At 46.5% G+C, this 8,171-nt stretch overlaps 1 long non-coding RNA gene across 1 annotated transcript; it reads left to right on the forward strand.

Annotated features, from left to right (window-relative positions):
- Positions 1–5,499: 5,499 nt before the first annotated feature.
- LOC118470762 (uncharacterized) lies at positions 5,500–8,155 on the forward strand. The gene is made up of 3 exons (XR_004847905.2): positions 5,500–6,566; positions 6,643–6,777; positions 6,860–8,155. It is a non-coding gene; the product is annotated as an uncharacterized LOC118470762 (long non-coding RNA).
- Positions 8,156–8,171: the final 16 nt, after the last annotated feature.

Consider the following 8,171-nt stretch of genomic DNA (forward strand, 5'->3'; position numbering starts at 1 on the left):
TCAGTTCTAAAATGAATTAGAAGTAGCTGGAACCTAGGTGTCAGTGATGATAGTCAAGTGTGTTTTGCATCGCTGTGGACTGACAGACTGCCATGTAAGAATTCAATTTTTTTTTTTCAATTCAATTTTATTTATATAGCGCCAATTACAGTCAAATTGTCTCAAGACGCTTTACAGAACCCAGATGCCTGACCCCCAGAGCAAGCCAAAAGGTGACAGTAGCAAGGAAAACACCCTTTTAACCGGGAAAAAAACCTTGAGTAGAACCCGGCTCTTTATGTGGGGGGACCCATCTGCCTGCTGGCCGGGTGGGTTGAGAGGGACAGAAGAGGTAAAGAGGTGGGGGGGGGGGACAAGGACCATAAAACACACAATTTGATACATGCATGATAAGACAGATGATACATGCAAAGTACAACTGACATGGAAACTAATTATATAATTATATATATAATTATAGTTTACTGCTATGGTGTACAGCTCTGGCATTAAATATACTACATATATAGCTGGTGGTAAATTCAAAAATATGTAGATGAGCAGATCAAGTATAGTAAGGGCAATGCAGAGTAGATTGGTGGGAATGGGCAGCCGGAAGCAGTGGGCTGGAGGAAGGTCAGCAGCAGCATCCCACAGATGGAGATTAGGCCAGTTTGTGGGAGAACAACCACACATCTGAAGCATCCAGCTCTGGGACCAGGGACACTCGGAGAAAGGACACAGGGAGAAACAGTGAGTGTAATGCAATAATGGTATATATAGTAAATACATAGGTAGTTAGAGAAGGGCTCAGTGCATCAAGAGAGGTTCCCCAGCAGCCTAGGCCTATAGCAGCATAACTAGGGGCAGACTAAACGGACGTCAAGAGGGGAAGTCAGTTGTGCAAATGAAAACACCAGCTCACCCCGTCAGGGTCCCCCAGTCAGCCCTAACTATAAGCTTTGTCAAAAAGGAAGGTTTTAAGCCTGGTCTTAAAAATAGAGAGGGTGTCCGCCTCCCGAACCCAAACTGGGAGCTGGTTCCACAGGAGAGGTGCCTGATAACTGAAGGCTCTGCCTCCCATTCTACTTTTAGAGATTCTAGGAACAACAAGTAAGCCTGCAGTCTGAGAGCGAAGAGTTCTGCTAGGATAATATGGTACTATAAGGTCTTTAAGATATGATGGAGATTGGTTGTTAAGAGCTTTATATGTCAGAAGAAGGATTTTGAATTCTATTCTAGATTTAACAGGAAGCCAATGAAGAGAAACCAATATAGGAGAAATATGATCTCTCTTGCTAACTCCCGTCAGTACTCTGGCTGCAGCATTTTGGATCAGCTGTAGATATTTCAGAGAGCTATTGGGACAACCTGATAAGAAGGAATTACAGTAGTCAAGCCTAGAAGTAACAAATGCATGGACTAGTTTTTCTGCATCACTCTGAGACAGGATGTTCCTGATTTTCACAATATTTCTCAAGATCTCTGGTTAATGTTTAAGCTAGAGAGGTAAATTGCTACCACTCCTCCTCGGCGGAAAACAAACAATACCAAACAAGGAAAACCAAAAACGGCAGGACGGCTTGGAGTGATGGTGATGCGTCCCTACGCCGGGCTGCTAACACAAAAGAAATAACCGGAAATTTAATAAACTCATTAAATACAGAAAGATCAGATGGTTAAGAGCCAAATAGGTACGTACCCGACGACCAGAGAATGCGAGCCACACAAAAAAATGCGGCGCCTCACACACGCAACCAGAGCGGGTCAGTAACTCGATGCACAGCTGGGCTCCAGCCAATCATTCTTTCGCCCCAGCCTAGCGGTCAGCCACGCTGAAAGGAGCAGAAAGATGGTAACCACCAGGCAGGCATAATCATATGCAACAGACCAGCAACAGGACAGTCACGTGTTGGAGACAGTGTGCCTTGATGGTGATCACAAATGCTGGGCAGCCACACCGAAGAAGCAGCTGCGCCCAGCAGCGCTGTCACACAGAGCCACAGTCACCATGGAACAAGCAGAGAGCGGAGGACGGAAAGCACCACTGAAATGCACCTGGCTATAAAGGGCGCATAATACCGCCCAGCAATCATGATACATGCACTGCTGGCACGGCGCCCAACAGCGGCCAGGAGGAACACAACCTCCCATCACATTTGGTTCATTGTCAATATATTTTGCATTAAGTCAATGAAGCGTTGCCTCATTTCAGGTCATTTCTTCAGCATGTGTCAAATGGAGGTAAATTAAGGTGTTGGCTGGATTGCCATTTGTTGTTGGGAGATGTGGTCTCTGAGAGCAAAAAAGGCAGTGGAGCCACCCAGCTGTTCGTGTTTTCCTGGTAGACTTCCTTCTCCACTATCTGCAAGAAGGCATATTCTTCTATTGCAAGAGCAGGTCTTTCATCTGCACTTGTGCTAGCTTGGTCGCCCATCATCCAAGATGTTTGTCTTGACAACGCTTGCATGTCTGGGTTTATGAGCCAGACAAATGTCTCCAACAATTACCTACCCTAGAGCTAACCTCTGTGCATAGGGAGCATTTGGCCTGTTCCACTGATCATCCGCCTTATGGGTCTGAATAACATCTCTCCCAAGTAGCAGCAGAATATCTCTCTGGGGGTCGAGTGCTGGAATCTCTTCTACAATGTCCTTGACTAGAGGATGGAAGTGAGCTACCTCATGGGTTGGAATTTCATTCCGATTATCAGGGAGCATGTCACATTCAATCAGCATAGGCAAGGGAAGACTGGATCATCCATCAGCTGATTCCACAATGAAATTGCTCGCTCTTCTCCCAGTCACCTCGGACACCCCTGCACAAGTTTCCAGAGTGTATAGCGAAGAGTTTTTTGCAAAACCAAACATGTCGAAAAAGGAAGATCTGGCCAGAGATCTGTTGCTTTGGTCATCTAGAATCGCGTAAGCTCTAAGTCTCTAGTTGCAGTGATCCTTTGGGTAGACATAGATGAGACAGATTTTGGCACTTGAGTGTCCACCAGTCTTGTTACCACACACCTGTTTGCATGGCAATAGGTGGAGGTGACTCCTGCTCCCCACCGTCATCAGTAATGGACCCCATGGCAGGGTGTATTGTCCATGGTGCCAGACCGGCATGGAGAGCAGAGATGTGTGAGTTACTCCTACATTCTGCACACTGGATCTCCACCTTACAGTTCTTCACCTGATAGTTGGAAGAAGTACAGCTTCAGAAACATATGTGATTCTGCTTCAGGTGACCTTTACATTCTTCCAGAGACTTCTCCCAGAATGCTCTGCATTTCTGTCCTTATCAGCCACAACTGAACACATAAGCCACTCCCTTCCTGAAACCTGATTGCCATTCCTATTGGCTGTAACAGTGAACAAAGAATGAACACAAAAAAACAACATCACCACCTGCTGGCAGGATTTGTTTGCCAGCAAAGGTTGGACAGGTTTCCAATCCTGCAGCAAACTGGCTTGTCAGATCAGAGTCGCTGTCATCATTCCTCAAATGGTACCCAACAGGCCACATCCAGTTTCTGCTTTGTATAAGGAAGCAGAATTGCTGTAGTTGTCTTCCCTGATCCTGCTTGGTAAAGAGCTAAGGCCTGAAGTTAAAGGTACACGCTTCTCTTTTTCTTCCTCCTAACTACACAGAGGAGTCATCCTGCCTTTCTGGAAACGTAAGGGTGACAGGCTTGTTTGCAGCAACCACAGAGGTATCACCCTTCTCTCTATCACCAGCAAGCTCTTCACCAGGATCTTGCTCACTCGTGCTCTCCCAGCCATCCGAGGCGGCCGCTGTCCCCAGCAGGCTGGCTTCATGCCCAACCGCTCCACAACAGACCACATCTCTACTGTTCGCTTGCTGATAGAGAAGAGCTATGAATTCCATACAGATCGCCACCTGTACATCGGATTCATTGATCTGAAGGCTGCCTTTGACACCGTCTGCCATACCTCACTGTGGAGCATCCTACAGGCCCTAGGAGCACCACCTAAGATTGTTGCCCTGTTTAAGCTGCTTTACAGCAACGCACAGAGCTGTGTCCGTGTTAAAGGCAGAGACTCCGACTGGTTTCCCATCTCCAGCGGCGTTCGCCAGGGCTGCGTGGCTGCTCCTGACCTTTTCAACTGCATCATTGACCATCTGATGTCCAGGGTTTGTGAGCAGGTCCCCGGAGTGTCCCTTGGCAGCTACCACCTGACTGTCCTGAAGTACGCTGATGACACCATCCTGCTCAGTACATCCTACAGCCAGCTGAGAGACGCTCTGGGCATATACAGTGAAGAGGCAGAGAGGCTTGGCCTCCAAGTGAACTGGACAAAAACCGAGTTCATGCATGTCGGTGCGGGACCGGATCCACCTCCCCTGCAGCTTGGTAATGACATCGTAGAGCCTGTCAAGAATTTTGTGTATCTGGGGTCCATAGTGACAAACAACGGGGACCTACAACCAGAGATTACTCGCAGAAGAGCCCTGGCATCATCAGCTCTGCAGTCTCTGGAAACCACTCTGGCGGCACCAGACTATCTCACGCAAAACGAAGCTCCATATTTATAACTTAGCAGTACTCTCCATCGTGCTTTATGGCTCGGAAACATGGCCCTTAAATGAAACTCTGGCTGCAATAATAGATGGCTTTGATAGCAAGGCTCTCAGAACCATCGAAAACATCAGGTGGCCCCAGCGGGTTTCCAACGCAGAGCATCTTGCTTGGCCACGCAACGCCGCACCCGCTGGTTCGGCCATGTCCTCCGCTTCCCTCCTGACCATCCAATGAGAGCCATTCTCCAGTTCGGTCCGAAGGCTGCAGGTTGGACACGACCACCAGGCAAGCCCCGCACCCGATGGCTCGAAGTTGTTGTGGGTGACCTTAAACAACATGGAGTTGCTGTGGAGGATGCAGAGCTGCTGGCACAAGACCGCCAGCAGTGGAAGAAACTGGTTCATCTGGTTGGCTCGACGCACATGGACGGGATGCCCCACCCTTCGCAGGAGCCATAAGTAACTACCCTGGTATTGCTTTGCTCCTACCTGATCCATGAAGCAGTCTTCTTGCCCCTCTTTATGGATGAACTGAGTCCTGAAGTTAAAAATAGAGATCTACCTGCTCTGTGCAGCTCTCCTCTCTGCTTGTCTTTATGGAGGAGCTAAGACCGGAGGGTGAGGAAGCAGCCTTTTCCAACCGCTGAGGTACTGACCTTGTCAAGCTGCTCTGACAGTTTCTTCAAATTTTTTTTCATATTTATTTTTGTCCCTCTTTACATTTACCAATAATAGTCATACCCAATGATCAGTGTGCTAATCTATATTTTGCACTTTACAGCACATATCTGGCAACAATATTGATAGACGACTGGTTGAAAAGGGAAATGTGATTCATCAGACCATGCCACCGTCTTCATTGTGTCATGGTCCAGTTCTGATGGTCACATGCCCCTTGCAGGTGTTGTGGTGGATTGATTGATATATATACAGTACATATGTTATGATCCCTGCCCCTGTACTCCTCACACCTTTTCTCTTTCTTCCTGCATCTGTCTGTCTTTGCATCTGTCATCTGTCTCTCCCTCTTCTCTCTCTCTCCCCTCTGTCTCCCTGCTCCTCGGCTTACCTGCAGTCTGCTGATTGCAGAAAGTGGACATAGCTGCAATAATCACCTGTCGGTAATCACCTCCTGCAATATAAGCTCAGCTCTATCATTCACTCACTGCCAGACCATAGACTGCAGATTCTCACGGATTCAGCTTCTCCTTTGGATTCCTGCCACTCCTTACATTGCCTCCAGACTGCCATTACCCCACCTGGACTCTCTTCAACATTCCCCCTCTTGATTTCTGCTGGTCCCATCTCTGTCTTCAGCTTGTTGTCCTGCCTTGTCTCCCGCAACCGCTGGGCAATCGCTTCTGCCTGCCCTTTTAGTCTAGTTCCACTGGGTCTTGTGAGTACAATGTTTGTTTGCTTAGTTTAGTTTGACTGGGTTTTTTTTCCTTGGATTTCCGTGTTGGGCTTTGTTGGGCTTTTTCATATTCTTGTATTTAGTTTGGTTTAGTTTCTACCTCAGTTTAGTCTCCCTTTTCCTATTTTCCTCCTGTCTCCCCATGTCTGTGTCTGCGTCTGGGTTCTCTGACACCCCTGTAACAATATATAGTATTTTGTTATTTAAAGCATCTAATGCACTCAATTTTAAGCAAGCGCAATGACGACGATGTGTTGTTGGTATACTACTTTTGAATATATATAAGTTTCCACAAATGATAATGTCATCAAATTCAAGGTAAATATTAATGTGTGATTCTCTGAGTTCAAATGAGAGACACTGCAAAGGGAGACTAGCAGTAGGTCATACATGTGTGACGGGAGGTTGTCTCCCTCCTGGCCGCTGTTGGGCGCCGTGCCAGCGGTGCGAGCACCGTAAATGCTGGGCGGTACTATGCGCCCTTTATATTCAGGTGTGCAGCAGTGGAGCTTTCTGTCCTCCGCTCCCTGCTTGCTTCTGTGGTAGCTGTGGTTTGGCATGACGGTGTTGGTGGACGCAGCCGTTCTCTGGTGTATACAGCTGTTGTGATTGCCGTCAAGGCGTGCTGTCTGAATATGTAAGTGTTCTGCCGCCTTCTTTTATTTTTGTCGTGTGATTACATCTGCTGATCACCATATTTCCACTCCTTCCAGCGTGGCTGAGTGCTGGGGTGAATTCCCCGGGGTGAAGCGGCGATCTGCTGGAGCCCTGCTGGGCATAGGATCACAGGCTGGTTCTGGTTGTGTGTGTGAGCCGTATCCTTGTGGCTCACACCCTCCAGTTGCCAGGTACGTGATGGGTTGGTTCCCCCAGCTGCTATCTTGATTTTATGTAATGAGTTTATTAACTCAGGGTTATTTTTCTTTTCAGTTAACAGCCCGGCATATCTGACTGCCACCATCACTTCAAGCCGAGCTGCTGTTTTGGTTCTCTTTAATATTCGTCTGGTGAACTGTTGGTGGTTTTTTTTTTGTTTTGTTTGTTTGCTGCGGCTTGGAGCGGACTTCTCAGCCCAGGAGGGCTGAGTACCGTCTGCGTCCGCTCCGTGCAGAGGCTGGTTGTGTTGCTGCTGTACCAGAACCTGTACAGCTGCAAGGGCTACTTCAGTTGATGGTGTTTTGTTTTTCTTTGATATTTGGAAATTAATTTAGGTATTTCCTTTTGGTATTTTGGTTTGCTTTGTTGCATTAGTTGGTTTAATTGGGTTTTTTTTTTTTTTGTTTTCTTTGTGAGTTTATTCAGCCTCATGTATTGATTTAATCCATCATTTATTGTTCTTTGGTTTTGTTTTCTTTTGTCCACACCAGTTATGGTTAGTTTGGGCACGTTTTATAAATCTTTATTTTCTATTTACAGGTGCTGTGGCTTACTGCGGCAGTTATTCCCTGGTGGTGGCGTCTTCTTCACGGTCCCCCCCTTTCTTTTGGTTTTGTGTGTGTGTGTGTGTATTATTTGCAGTGTCACGGGTGATTCATTTGAGGATTCCTCTCCCCTTTTTGGTTATCCTGCCGCAGGGTAAGCCCCAGCCCGGGTTTTTATTCCTTGTTGCCCATTCTTTCTTTTAGTTAGTATATGTTAACTGGTGTGTCACATTATTTCCTTTCTTATAATTTGTTAATAAACATTGTTAAATTGGAACACGTCTCGCCCCCCTGTGTTAATGGAACCTGTTGAGCCTTAATTGGTTTAGTGACAGTGAAACACACCTGAGCTAGGATTTCCTGGGTGCAAGTCCCAGGTGGCGTTGTTGGGACCATAATTGGTGTAATTGGGTACAAACATTCCTCGAATCTCGCCACACATGTGACATCAGAGCAAAGGTATTTTATATGCATAGCTATGTACATGTGTTTAACTGGCTAAAGGACACGATGAAGAGGATGTAGGAGGTGTGCCAGAATTGTACCAAGCTGTGACCACAAAGTTAGCTTGAAGTCCACCCAGCTCTGTGTAGTAGTATGATTTCACTTATGAATACCCAGGCAATCGCTTCTCCTTCTTTTGTAGTGTTTTATTCCAAGGTTGACTGAGATGTTATGATAATGATATGAAGAAACAATGCTCAGTTGCTTGCAAGATATAGTTTAAACTGAGCTTTAGGGAAGGTTTTTACAGTGACAAGGGATCTATAGAATGGCTGTTTCAAGCAAGATTTTTTTTTTTTTATCAAACAGTTTTGTGT

This window comes from Amphiprion ocellaris, chromosome 8 (assembly GCF_022539595.1).
Source record: "Amphiprion ocellaris isolate individual 3 ecotype Okinawa chromosome 8, ASM2253959v1, whole genome shotgun sequence".
Classification (NCBI taxonomy): Eukaryota; Metazoa; Chordata; class Actinopteri; family Pomacentridae; genus Amphiprion; species Amphiprion ocellaris.